We start from the raw sequence: 23,975 nt of genomic DNA on the forward strand, positions 1-23,975 counted from the left end.
CCCTTTTTTGAGGCTGATGGGTAATTACGGTAGTGCCCTTTTTTGAGGCTGATGGGTAATTACGGTAGTGCCCTTTTTTGAGGCTGATGGGTAATTACGGTAGTGCCCTTTTTTGAGGCTGATGGGTAATTACGGTAGTGCCCTTTTTTGAGGCTGATGGGTAATTACGGTAGTGCCCTTTTTTTAGACTGATGGGTAATTACGGTAGTGCCCTTTTTTGAGGCTGATGGGTAATTACGGCAGTGCCCTTTTTTGAGGCTGATGGGTAATTACGGCAGTGCCCTTTTTTGAGGCTGATGGGTAATTACGGTAGTGCCCTTTTTTGAGGCTGATGGGTAATTACGGTAGTGCCCTTTTTTGAGGCTGATGGGTAATTACGGTAGTGCCCTTTTTTTAGACTGATGGTAATTACGGTAGTGCCCTTTTTTTAGACTGATGGGTAATTACGGTAGTGCCCTTTTTTGAGGCTGATGGCTAATTACGGCAGTGCCCTTTTTTTAGACTGATGGGTAATTGCGGCAGTGCCCTTTTTTGAGGCTGATGGGTAATTACGGTAGTGCCCTTTTATTTGAGGCTGATGGGTAATTACGGCAGTGCCCTTTTTTTTAGACTGATGGGTAATTATGATAGTGCCCTTTTTTTAAGGCTGATGGGTAATTACTGTAGTGCACTTTTATAGGCTGATGGGTAATTACGGTAGTGCCTTTTTTTAGGCTGATGGGTAATTACGGTAGTGCCCTTTATTTAGGCTGATGGGTAAATACAGTAGTGCCCAATTTTAAGATGATGGGTAATTACGGTAGTGCCCTTCATTTAGGCTGATGGGTAGTTACGGTAGTGCCCTTTTTTGAGGCTGATGGGTAATTACGGCAGTGCCCTTTTTTTAGACTGATGGGTAATTACGGTAGTGCCCTTTTTTGAGGCTGATGGGTAATTACGGTAGTGCCCTTTTTTTAGACTTATGGGTAATTACAGAAGTTTCCTTTTTTGAGGATGTTGGTTAATTACGGTAGTGCCCTTTTTTTAGACTGATGGGTAATTACGGTAGTGCCCGTTTTTTAGACTGATGGGTAATTACGGCAGTGCCCTTTTCTTAGACTGATGGGTAATTACGGTAGTGCCTTTTTTTTAGGCTTATGGGTAATTACGGTAGTGCCCTTTTTTTAGACTGATGGGTAATTACGGCAGTGCCCTTTTTTTAGGCTGATGGGTAATTACGGTAGTGCCCTATTTTTAGACTGATGGGTAATTACGGTAGTGCCCTTTTTTTAGGATGATGGGTAATTACTGTAGTGCACTTTTATAGGCTTATGGGTAATTACGGTAGTGCCCAATTTTAAGATGATGGGTAATTACGGTTGTGCCCTTCATTTTGGCTGATGTTTAATTACGGTAGTGCCCATTTTTAAGATGATGGGTGATTACGTTGGTGCCCTTTATTTAGACTGATGGGTAATTACGGTAGTGGTCTTTTTTTAGACTGATGGGTAATTACGGCAGTGCCCTTTTTTTAGACTGATGGGTAAGTATGTTAGTGCCTTTTTTTTTAGGCTGATGGGTAATTACTGTAGTACCTTTTTTTAGGCTGATGTGTAATTACGGCAGTGCCCTTTTTTTAGACTGATGGGTAATTACGGTAGTGCCCTTTTTTTAGGCTCATGGGTAATTACGGCAGTGGCCTTTTTTTAGGCTGATGGGTAAATACAGTAGTGCCCTTTATTTAGGCTGATGGGTAATTACGGTAGTGCCCAATTTTAAGATGATGGGCAATTACGGCAGTGCCCTTCATTTAGGCTGATGGGTAATTATGGTAGTGCAGCGCTAAAGTTGATATTGAGTGGAAAAATGTTGCCAAAATCACATATCATTGGAAGTGAGAACAATAGAGGACTGTGAGGAATGTGAATGGGAATTCACTCAGCATGGGGGCAATGCTTGTAATGAGTCCATGTGTGTATAACCTAACAGGTGAATGGAAACACCGACCAGGTGCAATGAACAATGAAAAGTTCAATGAACAAATGGAAACAGTTCATAGGTATGCTTCCCAGTGGAAGGATAAAACACTTCAAACGTAATGCTGGTTCAGATAAAGAAAGTAGCAGTCATGGCTTGTCTGTAACAATCTTCAGAAAATCATAAAGAGGGTGGATACTCTTACCAGCTACGGTGGACTTGCATGTTAGTACTAACATCAAGTCGGATACAGCATGGTGGTCACAGCGGACCCTGGGCTCTGTACGGATGGATCTGTGGGATGGTCTCTCCAACTGGAACGATGGAACCGATCTTGTCAGATACCTCTCTCAGGAACAGAAACCCAAATGGACAGGGCTGATGACTCATGGATCAACACAGCATGTGTGGAAAGGAAAAAAAATGCTCCAATGGTGCAGGTCAAAAAAAAACCGTGAAGGCTTTATTTGTAAAAAAATTGAACAATAAAATCACGTGAATAGTTATAAAAGGCAGTATGGGGTACTAAGCATGTTACCCGACTAGTTTCGGCTCTAAGCCATCAACAGGGGCATGTATCTGTACCCCCACACTGCTAAATTTATATGTACCAAACAATCCAAAGCTCCTCCCCAGGGAGGGAGGAGACAGGAAGTTAAACAATCATGGTAATGCATGGCATAAGCTGATGCGTATTTTACATATGCAAAACATGTCATACAAGTATACATCATAAAACCATTAAATAAAAATGCACATATGTAGCACAAAAATATAAAAAAATTAAAAAAATAAAAAATGGCTTGCAGAGGGTAAAATTTGACTTATACCAACTATTTGTGTAGCAAACCGTTTATCACAGTATATGTTAAAACATGTCAATGCTGAGTGTCCAACTGGAAGCTGCAATCCGCCGCCAGCCATAACACATCACCCCTTCTGGAAGAAGCACACACTCTCCAGCACCAACATATATAAAAAAACGCACAGAAGCCCAGAACTTGAGCTAACACAATACACAGCTCCTGGAAATCAATCCGGAGCGTGTATCAGTGTACAGGGGACACCCTACGTGATTGGAGGACAACGGAGAAGGCTAGGGGGCGGGGCCGGTGACGCGAACCGATAAACATCCAATCGCTGTCATCAGCCACAGCGGCGCCCCCAGGTCAGGTCCGTATACTGAAGACTAATGGAGGGGGAGGGCCCCAAATCGCAACCTATTAACAGAGAGGATCGTCGATGACTGACAAGCATCAGCGATCCGACGTGAGGTGCAGAGAACGGGCGCGGTGACGACGAATCGACAGCACGGCCGCCCACTGAACTACCGCCGACACCACGTGCGCTCGTCATGTGACATAAACACCATCAGTCTAGGGAAATGAACAAAAGCTCCGGACGTACAGCGAATTACGTGATGCATTGTCAATGTTTTGGGCCGACGGAGGACGGATACTTTTGTTTCCACTGTAACCAACCGCACGTATCAGATGAAGCATTTTACTACATGTTTCACTAGCTATATAGTGTACCTGATTACATGTCCCTGCAAGTTGCAATACGTGGGCCGAACCATTCGCAACTTTGCCATTCGAGTGAATGAGCATTTGGGTAAGATTAGGAAGGGCTGCCCCAAGCACACAGTCTCCAGACACTACTTGGAATGCCATGCGAAAGATCCTAGGGGTACCTCTTTCCAAGTTATCGATAAATTTGTGCCTCATTGGCGGGGTGACTCCTGTGTGAGGGGGGTCTCCCGCTTAGAGACCTTTTGGATACATGAACTTAGGAGCTACACGCCCCACGGTATGAACGTTGACTGGGATGTCAACTGTTTCATCAACCGGGCGTGAGCTCCTAAGTGTCATGTTTCTCCTTTTTTTGAAAAGGTTATCTCAAAAGCCACAGATTTCAGTGCCCCCCCGGTTTCGACATGCGTCCCTCTATTGGGCCTTTGTGACGTCCATGTCTGATTCTGGTGTGCACTGAATATCTAATATTAAGTTTCACCATTAAACATGTAGTCCATCTAGGCACTTTCATTGTTTTTATTTGGATGCCCACTGACACAAATTATTTTTAACGTGCGTCCATTCATTGGGCTGTTGTGACATCCATGTCCTATTCTGATGTGCACCGAATATCTAATATAAAGTTTCACCATCAAATATGATTCCATCAAGGCACTCTCACTGTGTTTATTTGGATGTCTACTGACACAGATTATTTTCAAACCATTTTTTGTTTCTTGCATCAATGTTTTGCCATCCTACCCTTCGAGTGTCCCCCAGAGCTGAATTGTCTCTATTAGCCCTCGGCTGTTGATACACCCTTTTGATTGGCTCTCCGATTATGACGTTATCACGTAATTCGCTGTACGTCCGGAGCTTTTGTTCATTTCCCTAGACTGATGGTGTTTATGTCACATGACGAGCGCACGTGGTGTCGGCGGTAGTTCAGTGGGCGGCCGTGCTGTCGATTCGTCGTCACCGCGCCCGTTCTCTGCACCTCACGTCGGATCGCTGATGCTTGTCAGTCATCGACGATCCTCTCTGTTAATAGGTTGCGATTTGGGGCCCTCCCCCTCCATTAGTCTTCAGTATACGGACCTGACCTGGGGGCGCCGCTGTGGCTGATGACAGCGATTGGATGTTTATCGGTTCGCGTCACCGGCCCCGCCCCCTAGCCTTCTCCGTTGTCCTCCAATCACGTAGGGTGTCCCCTGTACACTGATACACGCTCCGGATTGATTTCCAGGAGCTGTGTATTGTGTTAGCTCAAGTTCTGGGCTTCTGTGCGTTTTTTTATATATGTTGGTGCTGGAGAGTGTGTGCTTCTTCCAGAAGGGGTGATGTGTTATGGCTGGCGGCGGATTGCAGCTTCCAGTTGGACACTCAGCATTGACATGTTTTAACATATACTGTGATAAACGGTTTGCTACACAAATAGTTGGTATAAGTCAAATTTTACCCTCTGCAAGCCATTTTTTATTTTTTTATTTTTTTATATTTTTGTGCTACATATGTGCATTTTTATTTAATGGTTTTATGATGTATACTTGTATGACATGTTTTGCATATGTAAAATACGCATCAGCTTATGCCATGCATTACCATGATTGTTTAACTTCCTGTCTCCTCCCTCCCTGGGGAGGAGCTTTGGATTGTTTGGTACATATAAATTTAGCAGTGTGGGGGTACAGATACATGCCCCTGTTGATGGCTTAGAGCCGAAACTAGTCGGGTAACATGCTTAGTACCCCATACTGCCTTTTATAACTATTCACGTGATTTTATTGTTCAATTTTTTTACAAATAAAGCCTTCACGGTTTTTTTTGACCTGCACCATTGGAGCATTTTTTTTCCTTTCCACACATGCTGTGTTGATCCATGAGTCATCAGCCCTGTCCATTTGGGTTTCTGTTCCTGAGAGAGGTATCTGACAAGATCGGTTCCATCGTTCCAGTTGGAGAGACCATCCCACAGATCCATCCGTACAGAGCCCAGGGTCCGCTGTGACCACCATGCTGTATCCGACTTGATGTTAGTACTAACATGCAAGTCCACCGTAGCTGGTAAGAGTATCCACCCTCTTTATGATTTTCTGAAGATTGTTACAGACAAGCCATGACTGCTACTTTCTTTATCTGAACCAGCATTACGTTTGAAGTGTTTTATCCTTCCACTGGGAAGCATACCTATGAACTGTTTCCATTTGTTCATTGAACTTTTCATTGTTCATTGCACCTGGTCGGTGTTTCCATTCACCTGTTAGGTTATACACACATGGACTCATTACAAGCATTGCCCCCATGCTGAGTGAATTCCCATTCACATTCCTCACAGTCCTCTGTTGTTCTCACTTCCAATGATATGTGATTTTGGCAACATTTTTCCACTCAATATCAACTTTAGCGCTGCACTTATTGTTTTCTGTTTATACTTGACTTTGTTTGTTTGTGTGCTGGCTGCTACATGGTCTAAATTTCTCTAACTAGCGCAATTTTTTTCCCCACATTTAATTATGGTAGTGCCCATTTTTAAGATGATGAGTGATTACGTTGGTGCCCTTTTTTTAGGCTGATGGGTAATTACGGTAGTGACCTTTTTTTAGACTGATGGGTAATTATGGTAGTGCCCAATTTTAAGATGATGGGTAATTACTGTAGAGCCCTTTTTTTACTGCTTCCTGACGACGCATGCGTTTATGCGAAACGCGTAGAGGCCTATGGGAAATTTTTTCTTCACGACCGGAAATGCGATCAGAATTTCGTCACACGTCACCTCCACGGCACTTCCGCGCATCGAGCAGCACACAATCGAGGCGTGGAACGTCGGTGCGCAGGCGCCGTATAGAGCCGCACCGATGTTCGGCTTCTTTCGGCAACTCGTGACGTGTAGTATGCGACGGTCGGAAGCCTGTCAATCAGATAGGAACGCCCAGTCCCGAAGAAGACATACCCGGAAGCGGCGGTGAAAGTCGTTATGTACGAAAAAAAAAAAAAACAGCCGATTGTCATTAGGACAACTCGGCTGAATGTAATGTTAAAAATTTATTTTGGGTGAACCCCCGCTTTAAGTACATTTTTAAAGCAGATTTCTCCTGCCATAAAAAAAGGCATTTAGAGGGGCTAAACAGATACCCTGTGTGTGTGCGCTTGAGGCTGTAATCACACTGTTTTTAAAACCATACATAAAACCAAAAAAATATGATAACTGTATATGGCTTGGGACATAAATGTATTCATATGTAGTAAATGTGCATGGTTTTTAAATTAAAGCTCTACCCTGCTGACAATTGAACACAAAACATTTATGTGAAGTGACTGTTTAATTGGCATGAAAGAATGATTCAGTGTGTCCTTAGGCTTTTATTAAGTTCAGTATGCTTGTCAAGAGTGGAGAATATGTCATCTCTATGTTTGTCTCATGGGCTGCTTTTATTTCCTTCTCTGTCTGTGCGGGCAGCTATTGAATTGTTAAAATTTTATTGTATCATAGAGGTAATTTCTATTTTATGATGTGCTTGCTAAAGAAGAAACATCGTATGCAAGTAGAGACTTGTTGAAAGGACAGCAAAGCATGTAATAAAGACAGATTTTATATATTAATCCAATAACAATTAAGCCAGTAATAACTACTGTACATTTTGTTAGACATTTAATGATATACATAAGACAAATGTGTATGTAAAGTCAGCATAGAAATACATATTAATGTAAATCAACTTGCTTTGAGCTTTTTTTCTTTTTTTTTTTAAATCCTGACATTGCTTAAAAGGGTTGTAAAGGTTTGTGTTTTTTTACCTTAAAGAGGTTGTAAAGGTAATTTTTTTTCCCTAAATAGCTTCCTTTACCTCCTTCACTAACCTCTTATCCTTCAATTTTTCTTTTAAATGTCCTTAAATGTTCTTCTGAGAAATCATCACTTCCTGTTCTTCTGTCTGTAACTACACACAGTAATGTGAGGCTTTCTCTCTGGTGTGGAGTGTTGTGCTCCCCCTCCCTTGGACTACAGGAGAGTCAGGACGCTCTCTATGTTGCAGATAGAGAAAGGAGCTGTGTGTTAGTGGGCGTCCTGACTTTCCTGTAGTCCAAGGGAGGGGGCGAGCATGACACTCCACACCAGGGAGAAAGCCTTGCATTACTGTGTGGAGTTACAGACAGAAGAACAGGAAGTGAGGATTTCTCAGAAGAAATAAGGACATTTAAAAGCAAAATCAAAGGATGAGGTACGTGAAGGAGGACTGCACTAAGGTAAAGGAAGCTATTTAGGAAAAAATGTTTACTGTTACAACCCCTTTGATGCATCCTATGCATTAAGGTGAAAAAACACCTGGCAATCACCAACCCCACCGTTTTACTTACCTGAGCCAGTTCACTGGCTCAAGGTGTCCCCGGAGTCCTCTTCTCCACAGAGTCCTGGTGTTGATTGGATATATTGATAGAAGCGCAGCCATTGGCTTCCACTGCTGACAATCAAATCCAATGATGCGGTTGCCGGTGGCGGGCCGAGTCATACACCTGGTGTCTATGGACAGCGGGTGTATGACTCGGGAGCGCGCCCGCAAGGTAACCCCTCGGGAGAGCTCTTCTCCAAGGGGGTTATCTAATGTGGGGAGGAGCCATGAGGGACCACCGAGGGACCCCAGAAGAGGATGTTCGGGGCCACTGTTATTAAAAAAAAAAAAAAGGAACCTTTAGTGTTACTTTAATTGGTGTCCCCAGAACACATAATCCTCATTCTGTGAATCTGCAGACTAGGGAATCTCAGCTCCTCTCATCAAAAAAAATCTCTGCATTTAAATATAGCAACCCCTGTTCCACCCCCACCTCAATGGGGAAATACAGAAAGAGGCTGAAGTCCCACTCAAAGGTCGTATAAAGGCCCTGTTTGTAGTTCAGTCTGGCCATAGAACAGTATTGCCTATATGCTCCCTGAAGTTTATTATTTTCCCATTATTGACTTCACATTCCTTATTCCACACGGTGGCTCTATGTGCAGGTGGTTATCTTGGAAGAGGAGAAGAGCCTACTTCCTTATATCAGAGTTTCCTCCATAATAACTTGTAATCTGATGGCTGGTGGAGGAATATTCAAGGAGCAGGAGACAAAGTGATAACAGTTCCACAGAATGAATGAAGCAAAAGCAGGGAGATCCTTCCACTGCTGGTCCTCAGGTACAGCTTCCTCTCCAGCAAGGATAACAATGTGCAGCACAAAAGTGATACCACCAAATCTCTCAAGATTTGCATTCAGAGGCACAGTGCCTTAGATCATCTCACACGGCAGACATACAGTTCTGAAGCACAGGAGAGCCCAGATGCACTGCTGTTTTTTTTAGGAGGAATTTAAAACAAAGGCAAACCACCCAACTTTAGACCTTCAGAGTGAGGGACACTTTAGAGAGATTATGACCTGCAGTGCACTACATGCAGTGATTCAAAAGGTAGGTGTTGTTTAATTTAATTTGAATATTGGTTGAAACTTAATAGAATATGATTAAAAGCAACAAAAAAATTAGATTTAACGCAAATTAAAGCCACAGTAAATATCCTTATTCTACAAATATAGGGCCAGATTCACAAAGGAGATACTCCGTCGTATTTCTCAGAGTATCTATGCGACTGATTCATAGAATCAGTTACGCATAGATATCCCTTAGATCCGACAGGTGTAATGGACTTACACTGTCGGATCTTAGGATGCAATACCGCGGCCGCCGCTGGGGGGAGTTTGCGTCGTAAACCAGCGTCGGGTATGCAAATTAGGAGTTACGGCGATCCACGAAGGTTTTTCCCGTCGTCGCAAGTGTTAGATTTCCGTCGCAAAGATAGGGCACCTTTAATATGGTGTAAAAGTACTCCACCATGTTAAAGTATGCCCGTCTTTCCCGTGTCGCTTTTGAATTTTTATGAATTTTTTCTTTTTCCCGGCGTAAGTACTTTGAGCACGTCGCGATTCTCAAAACGCCGGCGCGTCGTAATTTCGCGCAAAGCACGTCTTGAGATTTGCGACGGGAGCATGAGCAGTACGTCCGGCGCGGGAGCGCGCCTAATTTAAATGGTACCCGCCCCATTTTAATTGGGCCGCCTTGCGCTGGACGTGTTTACGATACACCACCGCAAATTTCCAGGTAAGTGCTTTGTGGATCGGGCACTAAATCTGAAAACTTGAAACCGGTGTAACGTAAACGGGTTACTTTACGCTGCGCCGCAGCTACGTGAATCTGGCCCATAATCCATACATATCCATTACTTAATGGCCCTATAATCTATTTTTTATAAATATGTTTCTTACTGTATTTTTCCACCTCCTTGCATTGTCCACTGTAAAAAAAAAATCCTGCTCACTTCTCTTTGGAACAAGCATTAAACATTAGGTGAAGTCATGTGCACTGATTTATGCACCCTACTAATCCCAGTCCATAGTTCATCATTGGAGCTGTATGGACATACAGTACAGTGGGATTATGGAGAAGAACATAACCACCCTCCAACAGGAGGTCAGATCACAGCAGCAAAAAAAGAAATAAAAATATTTGGAGATTTGGGGGAAGATGAAAGCAATAGAAGAGCCTTTTTTGAGTTACAAATACACACTTAAGTAGAATTCTTATTTTAAGCACGAGTTTAGTGTCACTTCATCGATTGTACACACTGTCCCATTTTTTCCCTGCACACGACCCCATGACCATTGCCCTCCTGCACACATTGGGAGGTTAAGAATATTAGAAGGGGGGCATTTTGACCTGTTACCCTCTCTCAGCCCTGCAGAACTTTGCTCCTGTCACACAAATTCCCATCCCAGAGGGTGACAGGAATGGGAGTGTTGAGGGAACACATGGAATTACAAAAGATGTTGCCACACCTCAGACCGGACCCTCCTTCACATGGCTGCAAAAGCTCTGTCAGTGCTCTATCCTCGAACAGCCCAACTAGCCTCTCCACCTACAAGACAAGGTTGGAATCTTCTACTGTTGCCTGGACCCAGCAGTGGCACTCACATGTATTGTGGGATGCAGCCCAGATGCACAGAATGTGGGGCAGTCCCAATGAATCCAGAGCAGTTGGGAAGTATGCAAAGGGTAGCAATTAACATTACTAGATTGTCTCTAATGCCGCATACACAGAATCGGAATTTCCAACAAGAAACGTTCAATGTGAGCTTTTGGTCGGAAATTCTGACCGTGTGTAGGCCCCATCTGACTTTTTCTGTCGGAATTTCCGACAGCAAAAATTTGAGAGCTGGTTCTCAAATTTTACAATGGGAAAAGTTCTTGTCGGAAACTCCTGTATGTAATTCCGACGCACAAAAAACTTCTTCATTTTTCTTGGCTCGTCATAGTGTTGTACATCACTGCGTTCTTGATGGTTGGAATTTTGTGTGACCCTGTGTATGCAACACTAGTTTGAGCAAAAAGTCGTAAAAAAATCCACGGTTTTCTCGTCGGAATTTCCGATCGTCTGCAAGCGGCATAAGACCCTTTTCACACTGAGGTGCTTTACAGGTGTTTTTGCGCTAAAAATAGCGCCTGTAAACTGCCTCTTCTGGAGTCCAGTGTGAAAGCCTGAGTGCCTTGGCAATGTGCTTGCAGAGCAGAAAAAAAGTCCTGCAAGCAGTATCTTTTGGGCAGTTTGGGAGTGGTGTATACACTGCTTCTCCACCGCCCCTGCCAATTAAAATGAATGGGTGTCACTTTCAATGTGCCTTAAAAGCGATTTGAAAGCAATGATAAGTGGGCGCTTTTAACCCCTTTTTAACCCCTTCTGGGGTGTTAAAAGAACCCCACTAGCGCCGCCAAAGTGCCACTATAACAGCAGTAAAGTGACACTAAAACTATGCCCACAGCACCCAGTGTGAAAGGGATCTAAGAGATTGCAAATTACTTTTTGTGTCTTGGTCTACCATTAGGTATATGTATAGCCCAAACTTTTTTGGATAGTGTAGGGAAATGTTAAACATCTGTTTTTGCTGTCTGTGTCCCGATTGGCAGACAGTTGTCACCAGAATAGCTATCCCCAGTAAAATAATTATCCTCACTTCTTGTTCTGGTGACAACTCTAAAGCCTCGTACACACGACCAAGTTTCTCGGCAAAAACCAGCAAGAAACTGTCGAGAAACTCGACGAGCCAAAAAGAGAGCAAGTTCTCTATTTCCTCAACGGGAATGAAAAAACTTGCCTTGTCGAGTTCCTCAACAGCCTAACAAGGAACTCAACGAGGAAAACGATGTGTTTCGCCCGTCGAGTTCCTCGGTCGTGTGTACGAGGCTTCAAAGTTTGTTTTTTCCGTCGCTTACTGTCTAGCTGGCAATGGTCAGCAGGATAAATAGAGAGGGTGAATTTCCCAAAAAGGGAAATAGACAGTAATGAAAACATGACAACGACTACTCCATCCAAAACTAAAAACAAAATGTTTGGAATATACATACACTTTAAGGCCTCATTCATACTTACGCGACGCGCTTATGTGCATTTTTTCTGCTCTTGTTATGCAACAGAATAGGGCAGCCTGTTCACTTAAATGGACTTGGAATTGGCAGAGCAGAGTAGGACTGGCCATAAGAGGGATTACTTTGATGTAATTACATAGTTACATAGTTGGTAAGGTTGAATAAAGACAGCAGTCCATCCAGTTCAACCTGTTTTGGTGTGTGTGTGTGTATAAAATCATTTCCCATATCCCTGTATATTGTTTTCGCTAAGATGCACATCCAAGAGTCTTTTAAAACTATCCATACTTCTTGCCAACACCACCGATTGTGGAAGAGAGTTCCGCATCCTTACCACCCAACAGAGAAAAACCCCTACGCAGTTGGCCAGCTTAAATATGTATTGCAATAGGTGTGAACTAAAAATCCCTGTTGTTCATTGCAAAGTTTGCTTGAAAGGGTATATAACAGTCTACAATTTTTAGTGCATTTTCAGGAACATGTGCGTGTTTCTGTGCCCATTTCCAGAAGACATGACTTTGAAGTAAACCTTAACGTAAAGTTAAAGTGGAAGTTTACCCGAAAAGTAAATTTTTAACATTAGATTGATGCTTATTTTGTCAAGGGGAATCGGGTAGTTTTTTTTAAATCGAAGCAGTACTTACCGTTTTAGAGAGCGATCTTCTCCGCCGCTTCCGGGTATGGGCTGCGGGACTGGGCGTTCCTATTTGATTGACAGGCTTCCGACAGGCTTCCGACGGTCGCATACATCGCGTCACGATTTTCCGAACGTCGGTGCGCAGGCGCCGTATAGAGCCGCACCGACGTTCGGCTTCTTTTGGCTACTAGTGATGCAATGTATGCGACCGTCGGAAGCCTGTCGGAAGCCTGTCAATCAAATGGGAACGCCCAGTCCCGAAGACCATACCCGGAAGCGGCAGAGAAGATCGCTCTCTAAAACGGTAAGTACTGCTTCGATTTAAAAAAAAACTACCCGATTCCCCTTGACAAAATGAGCATCAATCTAATGTTAAAAAAAAAATTCGGGTGAACTCCCGCTTTAACAAAGTAGATTTTACTACATAAAAGAACATATGGGTATATTTAAGTTCTTTTTGTACATTTTTGTTAAATTATACACAATACATATTAGTTAGTAGAGAATGTAAATTGTAATGGTGTAACCTCTGCACTGTGACTTTCAGTTCTATGCCATTTTATTTCTAGATAATTGTAATAATTGCATTTATTTCTCAATTTACTGCAGAGTTATGATGCTATGAGTATTGTTTATGTTCCTATTTGGAATCAATTCTTTAACTAAAAGCCTGCCTAGTAAATATTAATTTACCCTCAATTACTTATGACAACTGAGAAAAAGCAAGACAATAATCGCATTTCCAGCCTCAGGGTATAATGCTTGCCCTTCAAAGCGTTCTGCCGTCCAGCAATTAGAAGTAATAGTTACTCGGGGCCATTGGATGTGAAATGCTCAATGCGACACTAATGCTGAATTTGAATCTTGGCAGAACCAGCCCTGATGCTTCGTCCACTGCATTCTGCTAGAAAATGCAATGTGTTAGCCAGTGTAATAAAGAGACACATAGCTCACATTATTATCCTATGTGCTGTGATTGGGGCACATTGATGTGTAATTGATTATGCTTGAAAATAAAATATGTTCATTTTATATTTTTTCATTTCCAGGAAAGATGGGGACCTCACTGTGTGGTTTACATGTAAAATCCCTGTCACTATAACAACATTTCCAACAAAAGGCTTACCTGTAAAAGGAGATTTTTCATACTTTTCCTTTCTGCAGCCCAAAGAAATGGTCACCAGAATGCAGTGAGAACTGACACTTAATGAGTGTTGATCTGCTGGGTCTTCTCACAGATCTTAAAGTGATATTAAAGCCTTGTATTTTTATGTTTAAATAACAAACTTACTATACTTACCTGTTCTTTGCAGTGGTTTTGTACAGAGCAACCCGGATCCTCCTCTTCTTGGGTCCCTCACTAGTGCTCCTAGCTCCTCCCTTGGGCACCCAAGCAGGCGTGTGTCTAGTCACACATGGAACCGCGGTTTGGCCCCACCCCTCCGTCTTATGATTGGCTCACTGGCTGATGATTACTCCTGCTGCTGCCAAAATCCAATCAGGAGTGCGAGTCTCTGGAGAGGTAAGGCTCTCGTGGACATTGCTGGACTGAAAAGGGGCTCAGGTTATTAATGGGGAGGTCTGGGGACACAGAAGGTTTTTTACTGTCATGCATAGAACCACTTTAATGGTTCTTCCTGCTGACCACATCACTAGTGTGTTCTATAATGTATAAGTTATATTAGTTACAACTAATGCAAGTTGCAAGGGACCCAGGCAACCAATAATCCTGGATGGTCTAGGTTTTCCTTCAGACTTCAGTAGAGTTTTTAAAGGCTTCCTTTAGCTGAACAGTAGGAAAGATAAGTGTGCACTGTTCTTTTACAGGTATGTCTTTTCTTTCAGACTTTGATAAAGTAACAGGGTCACTTTAAGGCCTCATAAACACAGGACATCTGAAAAAGCACCTCGTAACGCCAGAACTGCTGGCATGAAAAAAAAACACAACATTTTTCTAAAACGAGAGTATTTGCATGCATGGTTATGCGTGTTTACAAACATTGATTTTTTTTACTCTCCCCATTGCTCGTTTTTTCACTCCCAAATGCCCACAGTGCATTGCAAAACATTATTTATTTAATATTTTGGTGCAACTTTCACTGAGAGCAGAGAGTCATCTGTCTTTCTTGACTGCATTTATCATGGGTCCTATTATCAATAAGATTGATGAAGCAATCCTGCTGATTGTGTTGAGCAGATTGAGAATGCAAAGACAATTGGAAGAGATGAGATCCAGTTGTCGCTACTGGACACATCCCTTGCTGTCTCAGCAATTTTCTTCTGGATACTTTGTAAGCATGTTTTTTGTGAGCTGCAAAAATATTCTTTTTTTTTTTTTATGCAGATGTCTGTTGTCACCTTTTATGAACTTCTTCAATGGCTGGAACCCAGACTCTCAGACAACCACATGAGGATGAGTGTGTCACTTTAATAATAGGACTGAGCAGGGCCGCCATCAGGAATTATGGGGCCCCTTACACAGCTTCAGGCATGGGCCCTCCTGGAGCAGAGAACCGGGGGGGGGGGGGGGGTCTGCCGCCTGAAATTGAGAAGCGGGGGGGCCCCTTTACAAAAGGAAGAAACAAAGAAAAATATATATAATAAAAGGGGGGTAGCCATCCGGGGCCCTGGGGACCTCTGGGCCCTTTAATAATAAAAATATATATATATATATATATATATATATATATATATATATACACACAACTTGTTTTGTTTTTTTATAAAAAGAAATTACAAAAAAAGGGGGGTTGCCATCTGGGACCTCTGGGCCCTTTAATAAAAAAAGAAACCTCTGGGCCCTTTAATAAAAAAATAAATAAAAAAAAAATATATAAAAAAAAAAATAAACATTTATAAAAAAAATAAATAAAAGGGGGTTGCAATCCAGGGCCCTGGGGACCTCTGGGCCCTTTAAAAAAAACATAAAAAAAAGGGGGTTTGCCACATGGGGCACTGGGGACCTCTGAGCCCTTTAATAAATATATATATATATATATATATATATATATATATATATATATATATATATATATATATATATATAATAAAAAAATAAAAATACCAAGTAAAAACAATTATCAAAAAAAGGGGGGTTGCCATCTGGGGCCCTGGGCCCTATAATAATAATAATAATAATAATAATAATAATAATAATAATAATAATAATAATAATAATAATAATAATAAATATATATATATATTAAAAAATAAAATAAAAAAATATTAAAAAATATATATATATATATTTTTTAAAGGGGGTTGCCATCCGGGCCCCTGGGGACCTCCGGGCCCCTTACAGGTGTACTGCCTGTACCCCCCTGATGGCGGCCCTGGGGATGAGCTTCGAGTCGAACCCATGTTCGACTCGAACATCGGCTGTTCGACCGTTCGCCGAATTTTGAACATTATGTGCCATTCGCGCCAAATTCGAGTGGCGCGTCACAGCCCATAATTCACTGCGACATTACTGGCTGATGATTTGCCAAACATGCACTATGACCCGCATGCTTTGGCCAATCACAGCGTGGAAAAAATGGAGAACCATAATTGGCCAAAGCCAGGGTGACTTTGGCCAATTATGCCTCACAGGGTTTAGTACACGCCCCACACTATATAAGGCCACCTGCGTGGCGGCCTTGTGTAGTGTGTTGTGGCAGTGGTTAAAGACAGAGAGAGAGACAGTGTCATTTATTTTGAGTTAGATAGAGCAGGCAGACGAGTCAGTTAGCTTCAGTTACAGTGTGTAGAGGATATATACTGTATGCATCCCAGGTGGTGTATTAATATTTATACACTGTATTCAGTTTAGCTAGATCCGTTCCTGTTATTCTCTTCATAATATACTGACAGGCAGGCAGGTGATTGTGCTAGCTGCAGTATTTTCACTTCGTGTACTGTGTCCTTTGCACAGTGTGCACCTAAAGCTTACCTGAATACAATTGCTGGTGTTCTCATACAAATACAGGCAGGGACCTGCAGTATTTTGATTTACTGTCCTTTGCACAGGACCAGACATTACATTAAAGCCGCAAGCAGTTTTAAATGATTTTCTTTTCCTATAGAAATGTAAATTTGTGCAGGGACAGTTCTAAACATGGGAAACACGTGCCACTTCACAGGCATACTATAGACACCCAGCAGGTACAATATTTAAAGGAACATTTCACTTTTTTTCACTTTAAGCATCATTAAAATCACTTCCCCCCGAAAAAACTGCTGTTTTTAAAACTTTTTTTTGCATTGATACGTGTCCCCTGGGGCAGGACCCGGCTTTTAAAACAATAACTTGCATACAAGCCTTTAAAATTAGCACTTTTCGAACGTTTGAGTCCCATAGACTTTAATGGGGTTCTAAAGTTTGTGCTAACTTTCGATCCGTTCGCAGGTTCTGGTGCGAACCGAACCGGGGGGTTCAGGGGGGTTCGACTCATCCTTTACTTAAGAATATCTCCTGGGCACAGTTAGGTATGTTATTATGCTTATGTCAATGTAAACATTACTAAAATGTGATAACGAAAAATAATATGTATGTTTGTGTGTACAGTGGGGATCGAAAGTTTGGGCACCCCAGGTAAAAATTTGTATTAACCACTTAAGACCCGGACCAAAATGCAGCTAAAGGACCTTGCCTTTTTGCGATTCGGCACTGCGTCGATTTAACTGACAATTGCGCGGTCATGCGACGTGGTTCCCAAACAAAATTGGCGTCCTTTTTTTCCCACAAATAGAGCTTTCTTTTGGTGGTATTTGCTCACCTCTGCGGTTTTTATTTTTTGCGCTATAAACAAAAATAGAGCGACAATTTTGAAAAAAAATCTATTTTTTTTACTTTTTGCTATAATAAATACCCCCCAAAAATATATAAAATATTTTTTTTCCTCAGTTTAGGCCGATACGTATTCTTCTACCTATTTTTGGTAAAAAAAATCGCAATAAGCGTTTATCGGTTGGTTTGCGCAAAATTACACACGGCTCTCCCCGTTCTTCAGCTCCGGGGACCGATCGCGGAGCTTCGGACCGGGTCGCGGGAGCGCGCCGCGGGCGCGCGCCCGTGAACCATGGCTGGGTACATGTGAACCATGTACGTACATGTGCCCAGCCGTGCCATTCTGCCGACGTATATGTGCAGGAGGCGGTCCTTAAGTGGTTAATGTGCATAACAAAGCCAAGGAAAGATGGAAAAATCTCCAAAAGGCATCAAATTACAGATTAGACATTCTTATAATATGTCAAAAAAAGTTAGATTTTATTTCCATCATTTACACTTTCAAAATTACAGAAAACAAAAAAATGGCGTCTGCAAAAGTTTGGGCACCCTGCAGAGTTAATATCTTGTACTGCCCCCTTTGGCAAGTATCACAGCTTGTAAACGCTTTTTGTAGCCAGCCAAGAGTCTTTCTATTCTTGTTTGATTTATCTTTGCCCATTCTTCCTTACAAAAGTCTTCCAGTTCTTTGAGATTTCTGGGCTGTCAGTCATGCACTGCTCTTTTAAGGTCTATCCATAGATTTTCAATTATGTTGAGGTCAGGAGATTATGAAGGCCATGGCAAAACCTTCAGTTTACGCCTCTTGATGTAATCCCCCGTGGATTTTGAGGTGTGTTTAGGATCATTATCCATTTGTAGAAGCCATCCTCTCTTTAACTTCAGCTTTTTCACAGATGGCATGAAGTTACCATCCAAAATTTGCTGAAGTTTTATTGAATCCATTTTTCCTTCTACTCGTGAAATGTTCCCTGTGCCACTGGCTGCAATACAGCCCCAAAGGATGATTGATCCACCCCCATGCTTAACAGTTGGACAGAGGTTCTTTTCATTAAATTATGTGCCCTTTCTTCTCCAAACGTACCTTTGCTCATTCCGGCCAAAAAGTTATATTTTAACCTCATCGGTCCACAGAACTTGTTTCCAAAATGCATCAGGCTTGTCTATATGTTCATTTGCAACACTCAAACGCTGATTTTTGTGGTGAGGACGTAGAAGAGGTTTTCTTCTGATGACTCTTCCATGCAGACCATATTTGTACAAGTATCTCTTTATAGTGGAATAGTGTACCACAACTCCAGTGTCTGCCAGATCTTTCTGGAGGGATCGTGCAGTCAAACGTGGGTTTTGAATTGCTTTTCTCACAATCCTGCGAGCTGTTCTGTCTGATATTTTTCTTGGTCTTCCAGATCTTGCTTTAACTTCCACTGTTCCTGATGACTGCCATTTCTTAATTGCTATCTTCTTATAGCCTTCTCCAGCTTTGTGAGCGTCAACTATTTTCAGTTTCAGATTTCTAGACAACTGCTTAGAAGAACCCATGGTGCTGATTGTTGGGGCAAGGTCAGATGAGTCTGGGCATTTAAAACCTTCGAGATTGACATCACCTGGTCTTCCCAGACGATGATTGAGAACAATCCATGACACTGGCAGGTCTCAAGGGGGCAGTGCATGCTATAAATTCTGCAGGGTGCCCAAACTTTTGCAGACACCATTTTTTTTGTTTTCTGTAATTTTGAAAGTGTAAATGATGGAAATAAAATCTAACATTTTTTGACATATTATAAGAATGTCTATCTCTCAAGAGGCCATGCAGAAGCTGTCAACCACATGGCTTTCTGACAGCTTCTGCATGGCCTCTTGAGACATAACACCAGCCCATGGATACTAGTGAAGTACGGTTAATATGTGGAGCACCTTCCCAGGACTAAGTTCAATTTGAAATCCATATTCTCAGTAACCACAGTGCCTGTGTCCAGGATCATTATCCCACTGGAATTCATCTGTTTGTGAGCACTTGGCCCTGGATTGACCACTGTTACAGTTTAGCCTGGATTGTATCCCTATGGGAATGCGCATTTGACCCTATCTAACAGAGGGTCCACCTTGGGAGGTGAGCAGACATTTTTGCCATTGGTGGAGGTGTTTCATTAACCCACGTTCATCACCTGCCTGTGTTTACATCAAGTCACTTTCTAAAAATTCACCGGGATGACTATTTGATGGACTTTTCTAGCGCTGCACTATACTTTATATATTTGCTTCAGGAACTTTTGAATTGATTCCTAGTGTTCAGCAGCTGGTCTACATTGTATTTATTATTGCACTGATTAGTTTTCTTTTATATATATTCAAGGACTGCCTTATTTTAATTAATATATATTGAATTTAAGGATTGAAGTCACAAATGAATGAAGAGCACTCGTCACTTTGAATTTTAATATATTGTTACTGAATAATTTCAGCATTTGTCTATTTTTATTACGAGCATTTTTTGCACATGCAGCATTGATAATGCATTCAAGTTTATTTACATACAGTCATGACCGAAACTGTTGGCACCCCAGAAATTTTTCCAGAAAAGTATTGCAGTAACACATGTTTTGCTATACACATGTTTATTCACTTTGTGTGTATTGGAACAAAACAAAAACAGGGAGGAAAAAAAGCAAATTGGACATAATGTCACACAAAACTCCAAAAATTGGCTGGTTAAAATTCTTGGCACCCTTTCAAATTTGTGGATAAATAAGATTGTTTCAAGCATGTGATGCTACTTTAAACTCACCTGGGGCAAGTAACAGGTGTGGGCAATATAAAAATTACACCTGAAAGCAGATATAAAGGAGAGAAGTTCACTTAGTCTTTGCATTGTGTGTCTGTGTGTGCCACACTAAGCATGGACAACAGAAAGAGGAGAGGAGAACTGTCTGAGAAAAAAATATCAACAATCTGAAGATTACAAGTCCATCTTTAGAGATCTAGATTTGCCTTTGTCCACAGTGCGCAACATTATCAAGAAGTTTGCAACCCATGGCACTGTAGCTAATCTCTCTGGGTGTGGACGGAAGAGAAACATTTATGAAAGGTTGGAACTCAGGATAGTCCGGATGGTGGATAAGCAGCCCCAAACAAGTTCCAAAGAAATTCAAGCTGTCCTGTAGGCTCAGGGAGCATCAGTGTCAGCGCAAACTATCTGTCAACCTTTTTAATGAAATTAAATGCTATGGCGGGAGACCCAGGAGGACCCAACTGCTGACACAGAGACATAAAAAAGCAAGACTACAGTTTGCCAAAATGTACTTGAGTAAGCCAAAATCCTTCTGGGAAAATGTCTTGCAGACAGATGAGACCAAGATAGAGCTTTTTGGTAAAGCACATAATTCTACTGTTTACCGAAAATGGAATGAGGCCTACAAAGAAAAGAACACAGTACCTAGAGGAAAATATGGTGGAGGGTCAATGATGTTTTGGGGTTGTTTTGCTGCCTCTGGCACTGGGTGCCTTGAATGTGTGCAAGGCATCATGAAATTTGAGGATTACCAAAGGATTTTGGGTTGCACTGTAGAGCCCAGTGTCAGAAAGCTGGGTCTGCGTCCGAAATCTTGGGTCTTCCAGCAGGACAATGACCCCAAACATATGTCAAAAAACACCCAGAAATGGATGGCAACAAAGTGCTGGAGAGTTCTAAAGTGGCCAGCAATAAGTGCAAATCTAAATCCCACTGATATCTGTGGAGATATCTTAAAATTGCTGTTGGGAAAAGGCGCCCTTCCAATAAGAGAGACCTGGAGCAGTTTGCAAAGGAAGAGTGGTCCAAAATTCCAGGTGAGAGGTGTAAGAAGCGTATTGATGGTTATAGGAAGCGACTGATTTCAGTTATTTTTTCCAAAGGGTGATCAAAAAATTAAGTTAAGGGTGCCAAGAATTTTGACCAGCCCATTTTTGGAGTTTTGTGTGACATTATGTCCAATTTGCTTTTTTTCCTCCCTTTTTTTGTTTTGTTCCAATACACACAAAGGGAAAAGGCAAAGTAAAACATGTGTTACTGCAATACTTTTCTGTGAGAAATGCTTGATTTTCTGAAAAAAATCTGGGGTGCCAACAATTTCAGCCATGACTGTATCTACAGCAGTGACTAGTAAGTGAGTTGGTATCACACACACTTTAAGACACGAGAATAGCGCCTCACCTACATCCTTTGAAACTAGACAAGATATATTTGCTAAATATTTTTTTTATAAATTGCAGCCAGTAGGCCTTTTTTGAAATGCAAAAATGTATTAACACAAACAGTGACCGCAACCTTTGGCCAAGTAAAACATAACAGAATGTGCCTGCATAGATGGTGATTGATCAGAACAAGGAAGAAATGCAACAGTATTGCGACTACTGTGACCGACTTCTACTTCTGAGAATGCTCATGCATCCAACTGCCATGCGTTCTACTGATCATTACTTACTGAATCACTAACCTTGGGCCAGTGTGCAATAAGGAGTTTTGGTGACTCTGACTTCACTTTCTGCATGATTAATCTAGGTTAGCAGCTCTGAAAGTATTGAAGCTAGAAACAACTAGGCATCAATTACTGTCAGTGGGAGATCTTCAATGGCAGTTGTCCTATTCCAGGTTTTGTATTATAGACATTTACACAATTTACCACTACATTATGGGACAAAATAACTGTGCTGCAGCACACCACAACTGTTTGGGTGGAACATACAATCAGACAATTTTGTCCGAATCACTACTGTCCCCCCTGGTATAAGTGACACCAACAACCTTTGTCTGTCCTGCTGATATACTCCCTTCCCTCAAAATTGCTAGGTCAGCACAGGCCAGCTTTCAGGTTTATCATGCACTTTGAAACACTTTGTAAATGTGCTGCCACTTCTGGGCAGTGGGATCCTGCATACATATCTTGGGGTCCACATGTGGTTCTAAGGGTCTCTGGAAACAGTAGCCTGTTTTTCCCAGAGTGCTTAAAACTAGCTTTTATTAGTCAAATGACTTGGTATATTTATTTTACACTATCTTACTTTTACTGTGCTATTGATCTGTTCTCTTTTAATCCTATTTACTTTTAAAATTGATCTTGTGCCACAATATCAATTACTTTTTAAGGGGGCTGTAGGGTGCACAAATGTGGGAGTACTGATTTGTACCAGTTAACTGTAGCAGTCTGATACAACGTGTCTCCAACGTGTCTATGAATAAAGCATATATAGCCAGCACTCCATGGATGTTCAAATAGCAAAAAGTTTTTTGAAAGTGATCGCATTACAGAAAAGAGTTTAAATGTTATGGGGTAATGCAGGACCCCTTCGTTAGACGTGTCATTTAAAATGTTTGCTGCAATTTGATTACCTTCAATAAACATTTTGAACACTATATGAAGATCCATATTGTTTGGCAATATATGTGTTATTCTCTTGTTGATACTGGTTCCCAGTGGGCTATTGCTATAGCACCTATTTGTTATAGGCCATTTCCAGGAAAGTGTGCAGTGGGATTTTTTTTTACTGGACCTCCTGTCTATGAATGTCTTCTGAAGCATGTCCTACATCCCTAACAATGCCTACTACATGCCTGTGGTGGGTAACTATTACCGGTTGAATGTCTTCAGTCTCTGACAATTTTCTGAAGCACTACATTCACTGAATACTTTGTGTGGCCCTTTGGTGATGTCATGGGTCACACTTAAGGGCCCCAATATCAAGAAAGTTTATCACAACTGCTTTAATGTTTTTGGGTACTCTTAGCAATGTGTGGCATTGATGTGCTTTATTACCAGGAGTTAGGAAGGTTGGTTGATGTGCCAACTCTAAATCTAGCTCAGCTAGATACCTACTTATTCATTTTGATCTAAGGAGGCAAAATAGCACAGCGTATACGTTTGACTGTTCTAATAAACACAGTTCTTCAATTTTCAGGGCAAAGCAGTGGGTCAAGATTGCGTAGTGGATGTTTTTCTCAACTTTGCTCTGTACATTTTTTAGCTGATTGTATCAATTTATTATATAAGTGAAACAGCCTTTTACAGTATTAGTTGATAACAAGTCCTGACTCTTGACGGTTTTATAAAACAGAAAGCAGTTTATCTACTGCTAGAGATACCTTTATGGCTGGGTGTATAACCACTTATGGACCGCCCGCCGTCGTTATACATCGGTACTTTGAAAAAGGATATCATTGTTATTGTCACGGTCTGGAGTCAGGCTCAGAGGCCAGTAGCTATAGCAGCAGAGCACCCTGGCTGATGACACGGGTTCATCTGAGGTGCGGGGTCTAAGCACTAACCGGTATTCACCAGAGCTCCTGATGGTGGAGATGGGCTTTGCTGCGTGTTAGTGCCAGGTCGCGGTCCTCAGGATAGCCCCACCAGGAGGTGAGCAAGCCGTGGTCTGGAAGCAGATATAACAGGTAGGGATCAAGCAGAAGCGTAATCGAGGAACGAGCCAAAAGTCAGTAATAAATAGTTGCAGGTTGAGATTCAGCAGAAGCGTAGTCGAGGATGAGCCAAATGTCAGTAGAGAATTGTTGCAAAGATACGGTCGGCAGCAGGAGACAGGAGCAAGATATTGGCTGGTGAAGGCACAATATTCTGGCAAGCAGGAAGTGCTTGCGTGCAGAAGTGAACACATGGGTGAGTAGCG

Source organism: Rana temporaria, chromosome 1 (assembly GCF_905171775.1).
Source record: "Rana temporaria chromosome 1, aRanTem1.1, whole genome shotgun sequence".
Classification (NCBI taxonomy): domain Eukaryota; kingdom Metazoa; phylum Chordata; class Amphibia; order Anura; family Ranidae; genus Rana; species Rana temporaria.